Here is a 20,046-nt window from a genome sequence, read left to right on the forward strand (position 1 = left end):
TTAATTATATTAATTTATTCTACCTATTGACGGGACATTGTTTTTTAACCAGAATGTCTGATGTATTTTGTATGTCTGCCAGAAATATCCTGAAATACTGGCTTGCTTGAGTTCTGGATAATGTTTCTATGCACTGTTTTGAAAACATTCTGTTTCTATCCTTTGTTACAGATGCTCTTGCATACAGTGAAATCCTGTGATAAATATTATTTTTCAGTGAACTTAAAGTATTTTAAAAATAAGTGAGTGGCAGTATTATCATTAGTCATATGTTGACTGAGTACCACCAGTGTATTCATCATCATGTACACGACACAGTCCAAGACACAATTCCTATTTATTGGTTTCATAGTCTAATTATCTGTGAAATGGTCATGTCAAAATAACCAAGAAACCATCAGTTAGGCAAATTGTTTGAAACTGTGATTAATAACCTGCTATGGGTAATTAATGGGAAAATATTTATGGTTTGGAGAGACCTGCTGGATTCAGATATATAAGCAATAAATGTATATCCAAAAAATTCACATTAAATAAAATAATCCTTAATACTAATACATCCTAGATTTAATTCTTTTTTGGGGTAAATTTATTTATTTTAATTAGGTATATATGACAACAGAATGCATTTTGATTCATTGTACCTAGTTGCAGCACAAACCATTTCTCTGGTTGTACACGATGTAGTGTCATACCATGTGTGCAATCATACATGTATCTAGGGTAATGGTGTCCATCTCATTCTACCATCTTTCCTGCCCCCGTGCACGCTCCCCACTCTCCCTCCTCTTTGCCCAAAGTTCCTCCATTTTTCTCATGCCTCCCCCCTCCCTGTTATGGTCAGCATCCACTTATCAGAGATAAGTGTCTTAAGCACTTTCTGTGTATCATCTCATACAGTTCCTACCACAGCGATTATTATTCCTTTTTAAAAATGTAGGAACCCAAACTTTGAGGAGTCAAATACTTGGCAAATATCGTACAACTAGAAAGTGGTAGAGCTAGGAACCAAGCCTTGTGAACCTGATTCCAGATTCTATTACCTTAATTTCTTTACTACTTTTATGGATCAGTGATCTTCAGAAATGTTTCATAACAAGTTGTGAAAACTCAGAAGAAATGTGAATTTTGCCTTAACTAAATGGAAAATTAAAATATCTACTCCGTAGATGGTCTAGATTTGTGCTAAATGGAGAGCTTTGGGAAGGTCTCATCAGAAAGTGAGAGGGAATGGTGTGGGGGGGTGGCAGCAAGCATGGTATTGCCTCTTAGCCAGCGAGAAAAATATCTCCTCACGCTCCTTACCCTTTTATTTCATACACACAACACCTGAATGAGGATGGTCTTTTTATCGAGCTCTCACATATCATTGCTGGGCAACATCAGGGAGCTCTTTTTTAGGATGGCCGTCCATCTGTTCTCCTCCAGGAACTCCTGGATCTGTGCCATTGCCACTTGGCTGCTGGCTTCAAAAGAGCCTGAATCAGTGAGTTGCTCACACCAGAGAGAACAGACAGACTCTTCTCTTTAAAGTATCTGTAATTATATGACCATAATTAGAAATAAAACCTTCTTTATATAGTATATATGTGTTGTCTCACATGCTGATCAGAAACAGGTCACTTGACCTCATCATCCACCATCGTATACAGCGGAGAGAGCCAGATTCCCCATACCTACCAAATTTTTTATTGTGACCTTTGGTTAAGCCCCTTTCCTTTCTAAGCTTTTGGTTTTTGGCATTACATGATACAATGAGTACAGCCACATAGGAAGTGTTGGCTATAAGCACCTTAGTGCCAACTCTTATTTTCTTGAAAAAACAAGATAGCCTGGGGCTGGGGTTGTGGCTTATGGTAGAGCCCTTTCCTAGCACATGTGGGAGACCCTGGGTTCCATCCTCAGCATTATGTAAAAAATAAATAAATAAAATAAAGGTATTGTGTCCAACTACAACTAAAAAATAAAAGATTTTTTTTTTTTTTAAGGAGATAGCCTGGAAATAAATAACTGATGAATAGAGGCTTAGAGTTTTGGTGCTTGTTGTTAGGATTTTAGTTTGTTGTCTTTATAAATGATAACATAATTTGGGTGGTTTTACAGTGTTCAAAGAGATATAGGTCACTGTTGCTTTTTGCCTGATGGTTTTGAGTTTGAGCAGATGTTGATTAATTCATGAGCCCCAACTGCAAGGTAGATGTTCAGTATTGATTAGACACATGCCTCTGGTTGTATGCTGTTAAAAAGGACTCAGTTGTGAAATACTCCTAAAGCTAAATCAATAAGGTACTAACATTGTTTTTCCTCCATAAATGTTTGTATTTTATCCCTTTAACTAAATGAGAAAGGCTGTTGATCTAGCATGTTAACAAAACTCGCTGTATCTTTGGTTCAAATGCCTGTATGTTAACTATTCCAGGTGAGTATGAATTATTCATGTGTACATCTTAGCTGAGGATAAGTCTGTCTTAATGGAGGAGAGAATAACAGTTTCCTTTGGACAGTTATTATCTTTATTTTGATGACATGAATAGAGAACTTTGCTCAGAGTCTTGCTAAATACTAAATACTTGCCTGGAGACATAGATCCTCAATAGTGCAGAATTTTTAAATGTCTACAATCTCTGTGACAATCTTGGACAGTAATTTCTAAGCAATTAACTATTCTTAGCATAGTGAGTCACTAGGAAGATTTCTGCCTTGGCAATTTTTCCTGAATTTAGAAAAATTTCTGACTGATATACACCCCCCCCCCCCAGCTTCCCCATGCCGACTTATCCAGGACAATACCAGTCTTTATGAAATCATCAAGAAATTCACTAAGCTTGGTAGCTTCTAGGCCTTTCTTTCACTTTTCCTTGCTTTCTCTTCTAAGTTCCTGGAATGAACTGTTCGAATTCCTGACCATTCCAACCTTTCTGAATCTTTGCATTTCCTTTTGCATCAGCTTTGTTTACCCTGTGCATTAGTCAGTCACCAGCAGAATTGGATTATCTCACTTCCCTCATCTGGTGCCCAGCCATTCCTCAATATCAATATTTTCTTTGCAGTTCCTCTGAGTAGCCTTCTTAGTTGACTTAACTACTTTAGTCTTTTTAATAAATTTTTTTTTGTTAATGGACCTTTATTTTATATGCAGTGGTGAGAATCAACCTCAATTACCTCACACATGCTAGGCAAATGCTCTTTACCACTAAACTACAACCCCAGCCCCTACTGTAGTCTTTTGAACCTTCTTCCACATGCCATTTTCCTCTTTTTGTTTTTTCCTTCTTCTTGAGTTGTAAGTAACTCCTGAAAGCCCATTTTCCCTAAAAATCTTTTTGAAATTAAGTAGGGAATTGATGGTGGTCTCCTTATCATCCACTCTGATGATAATAGACCTCCTTTAGTTTCTTCCTCTAATATCCATACAAAGTATAAACTTTCCTCTGCTTCCCACTCCCAGAATGACCCTTGCTTTTGACTTAGGTGAAATGAAAGTATCCTGTCTCTATTCTGTCTATCTTTCCTATCTTTCCTAATTTAGAGATTCTCTGAGGGGTGAAGTCTGAGTTGGGATCTGAGCTCTGTCACTTTCAACTGTGGTCTTTGGGTCCATTATTTAGCTTTTCTGTGCTGCAGTTTTCTCCTCAGTAAAATTGGGACAATAACAACATCTGTTTCATAGTTTTACTGAAATAATTTAAGTACTTAATGTAGTACCTGGCATCGAGTAAGCATGCTGTTATTTGATTTATTAATTGGAGAATGATGAGTACACCCCATATTATACATATATACATACATGCATTTGTATGTATTTAACATCTCCATAGTTATGTAGCTTAGGTATAACATTCAAAATTATATATAATACCTCTTTTAGAAAATGAAAAAAAAACATTTTTAAGTGCAAAAAACACACGAAATAAAGTTGAGTATAATTCTGCCTGATAAGGCCAGTATTTAAACAAAAGTTCAGAAGCACTATACCATTTCTTTTTACTTACTATTGCAGACCTTGCATATTTAGTGGTCTAGTCTTTGTTTAAAAGTACCAGAACACCACATGTATGCATGGGCACTTTCATGCTTTTGAATGATGATGCGTGTGATATATTTTCCTTGGGAAAGTTTCAAAAGCAGGTACCTGTCCATCTAATTTTAAGTAAGTAGAAGAGAAACTAATTTTTGTTTTTAAAAGGATTGTGTTAAGGAGAACACCCTAAAAATATTTATAGAAGGAGACTTCAGATAAATTTGTCATGAGTTTATGCATGCCCCCTTTCAAGTTTAATATATCTTCAGCTTATTATTTAGCATGAGAATGATTTATTGCTTTTGTTCTCCTGATAAAAATATTCTGTTGAAATTTTATAAACATGCTGAGGGTAATCCTGGGCTGACTGGTTCATTATTAAGATAACATACTAACAGACTTTATGTTGATTATTTATGTTTGAAAATATTAACTATAGATATTGGTGGACCATTTTCAAATTAATCACTTACTTCTGATACACCAGGGATAAAATCTGTGAAACATTATTTAGAAAACCAATGATTTTTGGAGCTGGGGTTGTAGCTTAGTGGTAGAGGGCCTGCCTAACATGTGTGAGGCACTGGGTTCAATTCTCAGCACTGCATATAAACAAATAAAATAAATGTCCATTGACAACTAAAAAAAATATTAAAAAAGAAAACCAATGATTTTTAGGTAGAAAAATGGAATTTTAAATAAATATTAATAAGTGGATTATATAACAGCAGAGTGTGTGTTTAATATTGGAGGACTCAAGTGCACAGTGGAAGTATGCATATTCGTATCTTAGAGGTTGCCACTCTTGGGGATATAAAAAGTACGTGGATCTCTGTATTTTAATTTTATTTATTTATGTGCTTTAACAGCTTATGTCACTCTAGTTTGTTGTATTATTGCCAGTTTTATAAAATAAAATTATGAGGGAGGGTGGCATAAAAGAAGTGACTAGAATTTCACTGTTTCATGTTTGTAACTTTCATTTCTCTTCAAGCATAGATTTATTCCTAGTGATAGAAATTGCTGGGTTTTTTGGCAGGCATTAGAAGCAAGTCTATGTAAAATTATGTAATGTCTGAAAAGTTATATTCATGATTAATTGGCCTATCCTAGAATGGTATTTGTGTGTGTGTGTGGAATAAGGCAATCATGCTTTTTATTTGGCAGTGAATTAAAGCACCCCTCTCAGATCAAGTTACTCTATGGAGCTTTTTGACTGAGAAATGTGTGTTTAGCTTGATCTCTAAAAAGCATAAAATGTAGCTTCCAAGCCAAATATTCTGGAATTCATATTGTAACCAAAGTTAGTCTTAGAATAACTTCAAAAGCAATCTGTTCCACTCTGTCACACCTTAGTTAACAAATAAAACTAAAAGGTCTAAAACAACATCATCATCATTTGAATAGCCTGTGAAAGTACAGCCAATCTGGATTACCCAAGGGTAGATGATTTGTGTTCTCAAATAGTAGTTTAAAATTCCTCGTGACCTTGACCTAAACCCATCAGTTACAGTGATCTATTTGTTTATCTAAGATGGACTTTGCAGGAGCTAGCAAAGAAGGCCTTTAAACAGTTGTCTCCTCCAGTGGATCAACTTGAGAAATGATGACATCTGTTACTAACTGTACAGTTGGCCCTTTGGATCTGTGGTTTCTGTCCCCACAATCCAACCAAATGCAGATAGAAAACATTTGGGGGGTGGGAATTGCTTCTGACTGAAAACGTACAGACTTCCCCCCCCCCCCCCCCCGTGTCATGATTCCCTAAATAATGCAATATAACAGCCATATTAAATATGTAAGTGGTCTATAGATGACTTGCAGGTATATGGGATTATGTACATAGGTTATATGTGTATACTGTACCATTTTATCTAAGAGATTTGAGCATCTGCAGATTTTGGTATTTGCAAGGGTGTCTTGGAACCAATCCTTCACAGATATCAAGGGACAATTGTATAATGATGGTTAACTTGATTGATAACTGGAAGCTGTAATTTAGTTCTGGAGCCTGAATGTCTTGGAAACAACTTCAGTTTTCTCATCTATGAAGTGGAGATACTAGTACCTAACTTCTGACATTTTAATAGTAGTTTAAATGCCTTCCTTACTATTCATCCATAGCAAGCTCTCTTTAAATGTTTGTTGCTCCTGGTTGCCACTGCTATTACTTTTACTACTATTACTATAATAACTACTAGTACCTATTGTAACTTCTGTTACTACCAACTACTACTGTTAGTATTATTCCATTTCCTCTGGCAGGGCCTTAACTCCAGGGTTTTTACTCTTTGGTGAATCCTTATATTGAAATAGCAAAACTTACCTCAGAGCTGAGTGTGAGTTATTTGGGGATCATACCTCTAAAGTATCTATATTCATACTGCCCAAAAATGTGGATAACAGATCATTTGTTAGAAATGCAGAATTTCAAGCGCTGTCTCTAAATAACTGAATCAGCACCTGCAGTTTTACATTATCTCTGGGTGTTTTGTTTACACATTATAAAGTTTTAGAAGCACTGATGTACATTGTTTCCTTCAGCTACCCCCAGATCATCTTAATGAGTTAGATATGACTGCCAACTGTGGACTACCAACAATATTGTGTGAGCCAGGTCTCAAAACAGACATATGGCAGGTATTTGAAAAGAAGGAAAATGGAAAGAAGGAGGGTAGGAAGAAAGAAGGAAAAAAACCATGCCTTTACAGTACCAGTATTATTTTTCTCTGCATAGGTCTATGTTCACTTATTAGTCTTTAAATAATTCTTTGCTTCAACATTGAATGTGGAAAGGTAATTCTGTAATTTTATGAGCCAATTAAAAAAAAAATTCCATGTCCTTGTAAGTTTTAGTGATCCTTCTGATTACTATTTTCTCTTCTCTTCTCTCTCTCTCTCTCTCTCTCTCTCTCTCTCTCTCTCTCTCTCTCTCTCTCTCTCATGCACACACGCTGAATTACCATTGTAATTGTGCTGCTTCATGCTTTAATTCTCTTTTTAGTATAAAGGTGATGTGTTTAATGTGTCAATCCTAAAAGATCAAATAGACAATTTATTTGACCACTCACTCTCTCTCCTTTGGCTAATTCTTCTTCTGGTATATGATTGATTTCCTCCAATGTAAAGGTTGTGAGGATGTCTGAGAACACAGGTCTTTGATTAACCACAAGTTGTTGATGGTTATGGAGACACTACTTTAGGGAAATTGCTTTTTGAGCTCTACCTTCCCCAGCCATGAATTCATTTAAAAAAAAATTGATTTGAAAAACAAGTTTAAATGAAATATGATAGTACAATTTTAAACAAATTGGCAGAAAAAAGTACTTGATTAAATATGTTGACTATACTGTGGTACAATCTCTTTCAGTTAAAAATGCCCTTGTTTCTGTGACCCAGTTTTTTCACCTCTAGGAATTTATCCTTCAGGTATATTTGCAAATGCCCTTATGTACATCCCTGTCCATCTCCTGATACTGGGGAATGAACCCAAGAACTTTCCCATTGAACTTTTTATTGTTTGGATTTGGAGACAGTCTTGCTAAGTTGCCCAGGTTGGCCTGGAACTTGAAATCCTCCTGCCTCAACAGCCCGAGTCACTGGGATTACAGATGTGCACCACTAAACCCAACTATGTGCTTTTCTTCCTTCCTTCCTTCCTTCCTTCCTTCCTTCCTTCCTTCCTTCCTTCCTTCCTTCCTTCCTTCCTTAATATTTTTTAGTTGTAGATGGAATGTATTTATAAATACATTATCACTTAAATTTCCTCAATACAAAGGCTAATTATTTTTGCTGATTTTGAAGAAATGTGTGTGTGTATGGGTGTGTGTGTGTTTGTGAAAGTGTACAAACAGTACAAGAAGGTAGAGAATGGGAATTAAGTTTTCCTCCCTTATCTAATCCTGACTCCCTCAAATCCCTTCTCCAAATACAATAAAGAGGTTTGTTTGAGATGCTTTCATTATAAGTTCTAACATACACAAGCATGTAATGCCTTTTAAAAGAGAGGAGCATACTATAACCACTCTCATTTTAACAGATACTATAGTTACTATTACTGTTTTGCTTCTACAAAAAAATGTACATAGCTAAGGCTGGGGCTGGGGCTGTAGCTCAGTGGCAGAGCAGTTGCCTAGTATGTGGGAGGCACTGGTTTGATCCTCAGCACCACATAAACAATAATTATCATCAGGGAAGTCGGGGCCTAATCCCACATCATGGCGATTAGGACCTACTTTTTCTTCTATTAGTATGCAGGGTCTCTGGTTGTATTCCTAAGTCCTTGATCCATTTTGAGTTGAGTTTTGTGCGTGGTGAGAGATAGGGGTTTAATTTCATTTTGTTGCCTATGGATTTCCAATTTTGCCAGCACTATTTGTTGAAGAGGCTATCTTTTCTCCAGTGTATGTTCTTGGCACCTTTGTCTAATATAAGATAATTGTAGTTTTGTGAGTTATTCTCTATGTCCTCTATTCTGTACCATTGGTCTACCAGTCTGTTTTGGTGCCAATACCATGTTGTTTTGGTTACTATTGCTCTGTAGTATTGTTTAAGGTCTGGTATAGTGAGGCCTCCTTTTTCACTTTCCCTGCTAAGGATTGCTTTAGCTATTCTGGGTCTTTTTTTTTTTTCCCCCAGATGAATTTCATGATTGCTTTTTCTATTTCTGTGAGGTATGTCATTGGAATTTTGATCAGAACTGCATTTAATCTATGCTTTTAAAAGTATGGTCATTTTGATAATATTAATTCTGCCTATCCAAGAGCAAGGTAGATCTTCCCAATTTCTATGGTCTTCTTTGATTTCTTTCTTTAGGGTTCTATAATTTTCATTATATAGATCTTTCACCTCTTTTGTGAAGTTAATTCCCAAGTATTTTATTTTTTTGAGGCTATTGAAAATGGGATAGTTTTCCTCGTTTCCCTTTCTGAGGGTTTGTTTGATATACAGAAATGCCTTTGATTTATGGGTGTTGATTTTATATCCTGCTACTTTGCTGAATTCATTCATTAGAAGTTTTATGGTGGAACTTTTAGGGTCTTTTCTGTACAGAATCATATCATCAGCAAATAGTGCCAATTTGAGTTCCTTCTCCTATGTGTATTTCTTTAATTTATTTTTTTTAAAGAGAGAGAGAGAATTTTTTTAATATTTATTTTTTAGTTTTGGTGGACACAACATCTTTATTTTATTTTTATGTGGTGCTGAGATTCGAACCCAGTGCCCCACATGCCAGGCGAGCGTTTTATCAGTTGAGCCACATCCCCAGCCCTATCCCTTTAATTTCTTTCGTGTGTCTAATTGCTCTGGCCAGTGTTTCAAGAACTATGTTAAATAGAAGTGGTGAAAGAGGGCATCCCTGTCTTGTTCCAGTTTTTAGAGGGAATGCCTTCAATTTTTTTCAACCAACCTTGCATCCCTGTGATGAATCCCACTTGATCATGGTGCATGATCTTTTTCATATGTTTTTGTTTTCGGTATGCCAGAATTTTATTGAGAATTTTTGCATCTATGTTCATTAGAGATATTGGTCTGAAGTTTTCTTTTTTTGATGTGTCTTTGCGTGGTTTTGGAATCAGAGTGATAATGGCCTCATAGAATGAGTTTGGACGTGCTGCCTCTTTTTCTATTTCCTGAAATATACTGGAGAGTATTAGTATTAGTTCTTCTTTAATGGTCTTGTAGAACTCAGCTGTGTATCTGTTCAGTCCTGGGTTTTTCTTGGTTGGTAGACTTTTGATGGCTTCTCTTATTTTGTCACTTGAAATTGATCTGTTTAAATTGTGTGTATCATCCTGATTCATTTTGGGCAAATTATATGACTCTAGAAATTTGTCGATGCCTTTGATATTTTCTATTTTATTGGAGTACAAGTTTTCAAAATAATTTCTAATTATCTTCTGTATTTCTATAGTGTCTGTTGTGTTATTTTCTTTTCCATCACGTATGTTAGTGATTTGAGTTTCCTCTCTCCTTCTCTTCGTTAGCGTGGCTAAGGGTTTGTGAATTTTATTTATTTTTTCAAAGAACCAACTTTTTGTTCTGTCAGTTTTTTCAGTTGTTTCTTTTGTTTCAATTTCATTGGTTTCAGCTCTGATTTTAATTATTTCCTGTCTTCTGCTGCTTTTGGTGTTGATTTGTTTTCCTTTTTCTAGGGCTTTGAAATGTAGTGTTAAGTCATTTATTGACTTTTTCTTCTTTTAAGGAATGAACTCATAACATTTTAAAACATAGCTCATAGTATTTCTAATTATTTTAATGTTTTCAAAGTCTGTAGTAATATCTTCTCCTTATTTCCTGATATAGGCCATTTGCATTTTTGTATTTTCTTGATCAGCCTAAGTAGGCATTTCTGATATGGTTAAACATATATCATCTACTTTATAACCTGGCAGTTTCTCTTCTTGGTATTCACTGAGAGAAATGAAAACACATATACACAGAAATTCTTGTGTGCTTCTTTTTATATACCTTTAGTGGACTTTTGTATACTTAGAAACTTCTAGGAAATTTAACTGAAAAATTCTTGTCCTAGAGGTAAGGCCCATCATATCTGGTGGGTGTTTCTTTTCCTGGACCTACTGTAGGTTGGTGATGGGGAAGGTCTTAGGATTGTGCAGCTCCCACCAGCTGGAGGTGATGCTTTGGCTCCAGGGGGCATAGTCTCTGAGATAATGTTCAAGCAAGGGCCCAAGATGGTGCCTGGCCTAAAGCTCCAGTGGATCTGGAACTTTTATCTCCAGAAGGGTCTTAAAGGACAAATATTCTGCAATACAGAACTAACTCCAAAAAACAACATCACAGTTCTTGACACTAGGTTAGTAATTATCCAAGCAATCCTCTTGTCTTCCTGCTTATGAATACTGTAATTGAAAGAGTTGGAGGAACTGAAGAAAACAAAAGCTAAATAGGGCATGGAAATTCTGTGTACCAGATGGTTTGTATACCACAGGGCAATTGAGAATTAAGTGTACTAATGGAATTATATTTCTTTCATTGGTTCTGTGAAGGTGAACCCTTGGAGTACTGCTGTACTTTGGGTGCTGAGTAAATATTAGTATTGCACTAAGTGGCACGTAGCATCTCAATTGCCATGAAAATATCTCTGAATGTGCAGTATTGTCGGAGCGGGGGGGGGGTGGTGGTGGTGGTGGTGGTGGTGGTGGTGACAATAATATTATTGAGAAAGTGACTAACATGGCTTTTCTAGCTTGTTAATATCTACCTACCTATGTCTACTTCTTTTTTTTTTTGGATCTAATTAAATTCAGTTCAGTTGAGCTCTGTCTGTGAGCAGTTAGTGTGGGTTTCTCTTGGTGGGATTTGTCAGGAGAATGGCTATATTCAGTTCACATTGTGCCTGGGCAGAGTTGTAGGCATGTATCTAGACTTACATGGTTGCCTTGGTGCCCTTAACTCTAGCTGATATGCAGCTCTCCTGAGCAGCAGCCCGAGTTTGCCTTTCTTGCATGTTGGTGATATGCCTGTCATTTAATCTCTCCATCACTGCTTGGTCTTCTAGCCTTACCTGGGACAAATCCCCAAGTCATGTAGTTGAATTACAATACAGAATTTCTAAATTCCCAGTGAATTTTCAAAATTCAGTGCTGGAGTTTTTATATTTCTTTCTTCTTTTTTTGCCATCTTTAAGATAGAATATCTATTTATGTTCCTGTCAGTTTTTTTCTTATCCTTAAAGAAATAATGATCTCAAAGTTTGGACCTGCTTTAATAAAGGTCTTCAAACACTATAACTGCAAATCACAAGAAAGATACTAAATGAATTTTTTTTTACAAAAGGAACTGCTGAAGCTTTGTGACACAAGTTGATTTTAAAATTCTATTTTTCTGAATCTAAAGTGTATCGCTAATATAAATGTAGGGTTTATATTTCAGATACCGTGACATGCTTGCCAAAGAGAATAGTTTGTGAATTCTAAACAGACTTTCTGTACCATGTGTTGAATTTCCAGCTGTGTTGGGTCAGAGTTGATCCCTCTTATGAAGATAAATGCAATATCTGCAGTTTCTAATGGCAAGGGTGGAGGAGAGTCTTAACAGATGTAATCTTAAAAGCTAAGTCCCTGTCCAGATAAGAAATTGAAGGCTCTAGGAAGCATAATTGTTTCATTTTCCCTTTTCAAAATTCACAGGAAAATCTACCAAAAAACAACAGCAACCAAAACAAAAAACAAATGAGATGCTATTGTTAAACACAGTGTGCAGGATTTAATTTGTTTCCTTCCAATAGAATCACTTTCCTTAATCAGCACTCTTATAAATGGTACACCTGCCTAATTAGAACAAGTTCTAGACTACAGGATACAGTGTGAGCATTTCAATTAAATTCATACATTGATAGCTCTTGTGGGTGATGTTCTTGGAAAGCCTGCTTCTTCTCTTCTTCAATCCTTTATGACCAATCCTTTATTTCATATTTCTGAATACAACTTTGATGATGGGAATTTCTCAGTAGTAAGTGGTTATTGGTATATTTTTGTTTGTTTCTAAATGATTTTTTTAAATGAAAAAAAGACGGGATATATTTTTCTGAATGTTTATAGGGAGTCTTTTAAATATTTTTAAAAATTTTATTTACTTATTGTTACTCTTAAAATACAGAGAACCCTCATCACTATGACAAGGAGGTAAAATATAGCCATCACATTCAAGATCTCCATACATTAACAATAATAAATCCTTTTGCCCAGAATAATACAGAAACTCAATCTGCAGAGCCAGTGGGGATGGTATAGTGTTCCTTCACAGAACAATTACCCACAGAGAAGTATAATGAGCAGGGGAGGTGATACAATGAAAATATATATAGCCAGAGGAAAAATTATGGTAGAATTGTTGCCGGTGTAACATATTAAGTATATTCCTAGTTACCTTCTGGAAAAAAATTATTTAGTGTCTATTCAGGTTCAAATTCATGATGAAATTGCAAGAATTGGCTTAGAGTAAAGCAAAGGGTACATGAGTGCAGAAAAAAATGGCAGTAGGCATGTCATAAACAGAGTTCTGTTCTGCCCTGAAGGGTCTGAAGTAGACCTGTGCTGCTCCCAGGGTGTGCTGGGCACTGAACTTCCGTGCTGTGGAGGGGCTCTGCCACAGTTATTGCAAATACACCTGGGAGCAAGATAGGGTTTGAAAAAAATAAGATGCTTTATAGCATCACAGGATGTCCCTACTTCTAGAATTAGTGGATTTCTGAAGACTGCATATTAAATAGATTGCTGTAAAGGAAAGTCCTGAGTGTGCATGATCTGTATCCTAATTAGGAATGGGCTTGATCTGATCCTACAGACGTAAGTTGAATAAGTGGGTTGAGTGGTAAGAAATGAAGTCTAGTTATTTATTAGGTAAGTGTCAAATAGTATGCTGAAATGGCAAAAAAAGGATGCTAGTTATTCTAAAAACAACAGGAACAGTTTTCAACCTCTGTTTGTTGTAATGCTATCAATTATGAAGTTGTAGACAATAATTTATTAACCGATAATGAAACACAAAAGTTTGTATTTTCTCTTAAAAATAGAAAAATCTGTACTCACAGAATTGTGTTACTCTCATTGTAGTGTAATCATTTTACTTGATATTTTTCTTTTTTTTTTTTCTTGTTTTACTTGTATTCTTTCTTGAGAGGGAAAGAAGGTGATCGGGTGAGGGTGTCACCACAACTTGATGCTGGCAACTGGTCATGATCCAAAATTTATCTTCAAGACAACCTATAATGATTATTCTAGAGCAAGCCCTAATAGTTCCAGATCATTTTATATATATATATATATATTTAGTTGTAGATGGAAACAATACCTTGATTCTATTTATTTATTTATGTGGTGCTCAGGATTGAACCCAGTATCTCACACGTGCTAGTGGGCAAGTGCTCTACCACTCAGCCACAACCCCAGCCCCCAGATCATTTTTTCTTTTCTTTTTCTCATTGCTTATGGTGCTGGGATAGAACCGTGGGCCTTGTGCATGCTAGGCAAAAATCTTACCCTTTCTAACTGATTTTTAAAATTTGGCCCTTACTTGTCAGATAACAAACATAAATGTTATTCATTATGTTTGCCAGAGTAAAAATAAATAAATCAGTCTAGAGAGTGATAGGACCTTACCTGGCCATTGATAGTTGCCCTCTTGCCATGTTTATAGTCATTAAGGATATATATGAAAATAAATGGTAGTAGTCAATATCTTAGGACCTGTTAAATTGAGGAAACCACTTCCCAGCCTCAAAACAGTTTGTTCATTTGATCAACAAATGCTGGGGCTCAGCAATGAATAGTCTCTACCTTGTTTAAGTATACCATTTAGTAAGAGAAAATAAATAAATGATACATACTATGCCAAAGAGTGACCAATGGTATGAAGAAAAATAAGGTGGCAGGGGTAGGGAACGATATTGTTATATTGTGTATATGTGTGAAGATGTAACAAAAAATCCCCACCATTATGTCCAATTAAAATGCACCAATTTAAAAAAAAAAGTGAAAGAAAAAGGAAGCAAAGTTTGGAGGATCTAGTTGTGCCAGTGGAATACATTTTCGCGGAGGATGGTCAGGGGCAGCCTCTATGATAAGGGGATACCTGAACCAAGATCCAAAAGAAATGTGGGACATACCTTGGGAAAAGCAAAAGAGAGAGGGTCTTGGAGTCATCAGACTTAGTAGCAATGTGACCCTAGGGGATGTTAAGTACCACCAGGTCTTGTCCCATAGGGTTTGTGTTCAGCACCAATGAAACACCTAGGAATAGCACTGCGGTAAGCAGCAAGGAATCACCTAGACTTCAGATTTCAGGACAATATAAGAAAGAGGCACAAATTGAAGAGCTGTAAAAGAGTCTTAAAACAGCCCTTCCACAAAAGTAGATTTGGAATAAATGAATTGAGTTGTCTGAGCTCAAGTATCGTTCTCCAATGATGAACTTTTGATACTTGGGGATTATAGATTTTTATTCATCTTTGCTTTTGTAGTATTATTCACTTAAGGTTTATTTGTTTATGCTTTTCTTCTTTTGATATCTGTTCTTTTGAATTTTCCTTTTACTAATAGCTACAGGCCTCTTGGCAATGTTCATCATAGGAGTTTGGAGAATCAGTCTATTATAGAGTAATTGTGAACTCCAGAACAATTAATTTGTGCCAGTATTTATTAAGGACTTGAATCAAACTTTATAATTTACAAGTACTTTCCAGTCACTCACACTTGAACTTTTAGAAACCTCTGAGCTGGCTGTTAGGCACTTTTATGATGAGGAAACCTGAGACTCAGAAAGCAGAATTTAATTCCAGGTCTTTCCATGTTGCAAGTATTAATGAAAAAATGATGTATTGTTTCATTCTTAACAGTTGGGATTACTAAAACAGTTTGTTATGTAATAATTTCAAGAAAGCTGCAGAGATCTCAGCCATACACATAAGAGATTAAGGAAAAAGAGGGTTAATGTCCCTGATCATTGTGAACACAGAACATGGAAATGGCCTTCAAAACCCCTTTTTGTCATTGTCAGGAAGAGGATGTGAGCCTGAATACTTCAGGTTCTGCTCTCCTATATGAGCTTTCATTTACTTATGTCCAGTTACTTAGACTAAGAAGACTAACAATTTATTGTTTCCTTCTGGGCAGAAATAAAAGTAACCACTAACAAAAATAAAGCTGCTTTGGATTCTTCAGGAAAGGCTGTTTTACTTTGGATCAGAAGTCTCAAAGGTTCTTGAAATGTGTTTATAAGACAGTAACAAATGAGAACTAGAAAAGGATTTAGAGATTATTCAACCTTACAACCATTAAAATACTGGGTCTGGAAAGGACTCAGATCTCCTTTTTGAGCGTGATGATTTTGTGCATTGTTGCATCCTCACCATGCCAGGGCTCATCCAACCTCTCTATGATCTTTTGATTACAGGGTAATCCAGTCTACAGATATCATATTGACTTTATTTATATGAGATACCAACAACAGAGAAACGCACAAAGACAGAAAGAGGAATGGTGATTGCCAGGGGTGGGAAAGGTAGAGTGGAGAGTTAGTTCTTAACAGGTGCAGTGTCAGTTGGGAAGATGGAAACTGTTCTGGAAGTGGCTGGTGGTGATATTTCTACAGCATTGTGATCAACTGTACCCTTAAAGTTAAATGGTAAATTTTGTTATGAATTTTTTGGCTAAGATCAAATGAAATTTTATATTGTATATGTTTACCATAATTTTAAAAATAAAAATAAATGAAGGAGGATAAAAAAGGAATCATCCACCTGGCACAGCAACACATGCCTATAATCCTAGTGACTTGGGAGACTGAGGCAGGAGGATTACAAGTTTAAAGCCAGCCTCAGTAATTTATCGATGCCCTAATCAATTTAGCTAGACCTTGTCTCTGAGTAAAAAATAAAAATGGCTGTGGATGTGATTAAGTGTCCCTGTTTTTAATCCCTGGCACCAAAAAATAAAATAAAATAAAATAAAAATCATCCATTCCATTTTATTTCCAACTCTGTTGGAAAGTCTCTGTATGATACCCTAGTTAGTTCAAGTTTCAGACTCTGAAGCCATGGAGAATAAATCTGTCCCTTCTACCTTGATGAAGATACCCATATTGCCCCTCCCAACAGTTTCTTTAACTAGATCTTCACTAGATCATAATCTTTTATTTTTATTTTGTCATACACTGTTTTAATCATGATCTCAAGGTAAACCCCATGTTTGATTGGCTTAAATGCCTTTTAGAAGTCTCTCTTAGCCTGCTCATTCTTCTTCCATGTCTAGATCTTATATTCTTGCTTTTCCTTCCTTTTTATTTTTGAAGAAACTGGGTCATTTATCCTCTAGAGTCTTGGTACTAATATCTCCCTGCTCTATAGATTAATATGTTGTACTGTCCTCTGCATTTCCTGTGCCTTGGTAATTGGATTGAGATACTTTAGTTTATTAATGCTTATAATCTAACTATGTAGTAATTTATTCTAGACCTCTTTTGAGAGCAGAGGTGTACTTTTTTGTTCAACTTTCCATGTTTTTGTTTGGTAAAGTGTAAACATGCAAAAAAGTTGAAGGAATAAAATATACCCATATACCCATTACATAGATTTCACCAAACATTAACATTTTGCCACATTTTCTTTCTCTCTCCTACTCTGCATACTTATATACCCATGTAGGTTTTTCTTTTTCCCTCTAAATTATTTGAGAGTTAGACATCATGACACTTCTAAATATTTCATCATATATCTCCTAAGAACAAAGACATTATCCTACATAATCACAATGTTTACTCGAGATTTATTATATTTGATTTATGTGTTATCTCATATTTAGTGTATGTTCTTCTAATTATCCTAGTAACATTCTTTAACATCCAGTGTCTATTTTTAAAAGATCCAGAATCCAGTCAAGGATCCTATATTGTTTTTAGTTTTCACATCAATAGTTTCCTACATTGGTTCTGGTTCTGCCCTTCTTTAGGTCTTGATGATACTGACATTTTTTTAATGTGTAGGTAAGTTGTTGTACAGAATATATCTCCACTTGAATTTACCTGATTGTTTCCTTATAATTAGATTCACCAAGAAACTATGTAGGCCGTGCTAAATCCTTCAAGGCAGTGTTTGGAGGCACATGATGTCAGTTTGTTCTATGTTGGTGCAGGAAGGGTCCACCAATTTTCCTCATTGTGGAAGTACCTTTCCTCCATTGCAATTAATAATCTAATGAATATGATTATAGTAGTGATTGTCTTTTTAGTAGTTTTTTAAACATTTGCAATTTTTCATGGGAGAAATTGATTGGAAGAGATTATGTATACTTTCATAATAGCTGTTGACACTGATAGGTAAGAAATGGACAGAGTGAGGGCAGTTTCAGCTCTATGTTTGAACCTGTGCAACATTTAGAAAAGTTACTTAACATCTTCAACCCTTAATTTTCTCTAAAATGAGAATAATACACATAACCTGGTTACAGAGATTAAATGAGATATTGTAGAATGGGCCTCTAGCCTTGAAGCTGACCCAGGGCCATTGCCTGAAAGGGGAGCAGATGATGCTCCCTGAGCAGAATATGCTTATTTTCATCTTTAGATCTGTCCATGAGTGTTCCTTCTTAAAATTAATTTAGAACAATCAGACATGTTGATGAGAAAATGTAATCAACAGGTTAGGTGCCTTTATGAGATTTCAAAGAAAGGATTTAATTTGGAGATTTGGAGTTCCATTTTCAAACCTCTTAAGTATCACTTGTCTATAGTGATTTGTATGGAATCAAATTGCCATTTACTCGGACCTCTTTCTGACTGCAGTCTATTTTACTTTATTACAAGGGGTTATTTTTTAAAATAGTTTATATGTAGTCTGATTGAGAATAGTGAACCATAATAATTCTGTGGCCCATTTACATGCATTACTGTAAAAGTTTCATTTCATGCAAGTGACAATTTTTTAAAGTTAATTAGACTCGGCTACACTGAGGTTAGCAAAAAGTGCTTTGAATTATCAATAATTCAGCAGGGCAGACATTTCTGTATAATGCAGTGGTTTTATGGAGTATTGTAAGATAGTTATCCTTAAATAAATGGTTGTGAGCATCCACCAGTATGGTGGGGTTCCCTTGAATGTAGCATGAAGCGATAGCATCTATGCTTTCTGTGATTGGGCAGAGTGCAGGACATCAGTCTTTCTGGCCATGAACTACTAGCAACCTTTGTCCTTTGTGTTACCTTTAGTTAAAAACGAAAAATGAGCATGAATGCTGGCTGATGGCCATGTCTCTCTCACAGCAAAAAAATTCATCTGGGAAAGAAAAATGGGATTGCAGATTTGGATTTGTTTCATTGCATGAATGATATGTGACATTTCGTAAATTATTTATCACTTCAAGAATGGCGGCAATGGCTTGAACATTGTTCTATCAAATGAAAGCAGGAATCCCATTAGTAGGAGGACTGTGTTTTAGCTAGAATCTATCAGGGGATTGTTGTCACTTTAAAACCAGATTGTTCTTTTAATTGCTATTTAAAGGAACAAAAGTGTTCCCAAGGTACTGCAGTTGAGCAGTTGCAAGTAATAACTATGGATCCATAATTATGCAGTGCTGATTATCTGGCATTTAAAAAACCGTGGCTAGAGTCAGTGACCAATTTGTCGTAGCTTGTCTTTTTTGGTTTTTCTAATGCAGGATGTTTCATACTCTGTTTTTTAACAGAGGCTACATTTTCATTGCTTTTTAACAGAGGCTACATTTTCATAGATACCTCAGAAAGCCTTTGCATAATAAAAGAACAAATAAGCTTAAAGTAAGGTCAAAATAATGAACACTAATATTGTAAGATAAAATTAAAAGTCAATATTAAAAGTTCTGTAAAGGCTTGGTCATAAGATAAATTCTTGATTTTGATGACATGTCACAATGAACCAAGACATTTGTTGGAATCATTATAACCATTTGAAGTATTATTTTAGAGATGAGTTTGTTTTTTGTTTTATTTTTTTTTTTGTGTGTGTGTGTGTGTGTGTGTGTTTTAAAGTAGCATATACTGTTTTATTCAATTAGCACATATATTTTGAGTGCCGACTGTGAACCAGGAGCAGTGTCATAGACATTTGGGACTGAATGGCTGAATAGATAAGCTTTGTTCTATGCTGATGTATAGCTATAGGATTAAGTCTTGTTTTTGATTTATATTTAAAAACATTTGTGATAATGTTGGTTTTCTTGCTCTCAATTTTTGATTCATGAGATTCAAATATAAAGACATCATAGTAACATTCACATGGCTAGCAGGCAACATGTGTGAATGCTTGAAATATGCAATAAAATTTTAGTTTTTATACAGTTTTGGCTGTTCGAAATAATGTGACCCCCTCTGTAGGCACAGCTAGCCATATTCATATGGATGGTACTAGCATTGCTAGTAGTAGTCAGTAACAATGGAGATACTAAAATGTATGTAGATTTATACATTGTTAAAAAGCAATTTCCGTAGTGAGATTTAAGGGGTGCTAGGGGGTTAGACAAATGTTTCGT

The 20,046-nt window shown here is 35.5% G+C and overlaps 1 protein-coding gene across 3 annotated transcripts in view; it reads left to right on the forward strand.

Moving 5' to 3' along the window:
* Positions 1-20,046, forward strand: part of Kat6b (lysine acetyltransferase 6B) — a 185,232-nt gene that overhangs the window by 96,677 nt on the left and 68,509 nt on the right. The gene's annotated exons all lie outside the window — the stretch shown is intronic.

This window comes from Urocitellus parryii, chromosome 5 (genome assembly GCF_045843805.1).
Source record: "Urocitellus parryii isolate mUroPar1 chromosome 5, mUroPar1.hap1, whole genome shotgun sequence".
NCBI classification, from domain to species: domain Eukaryota; kingdom Metazoa; phylum Chordata; class Mammalia; order Rodentia; family Sciuridae; genus Urocitellus; species Urocitellus parryii.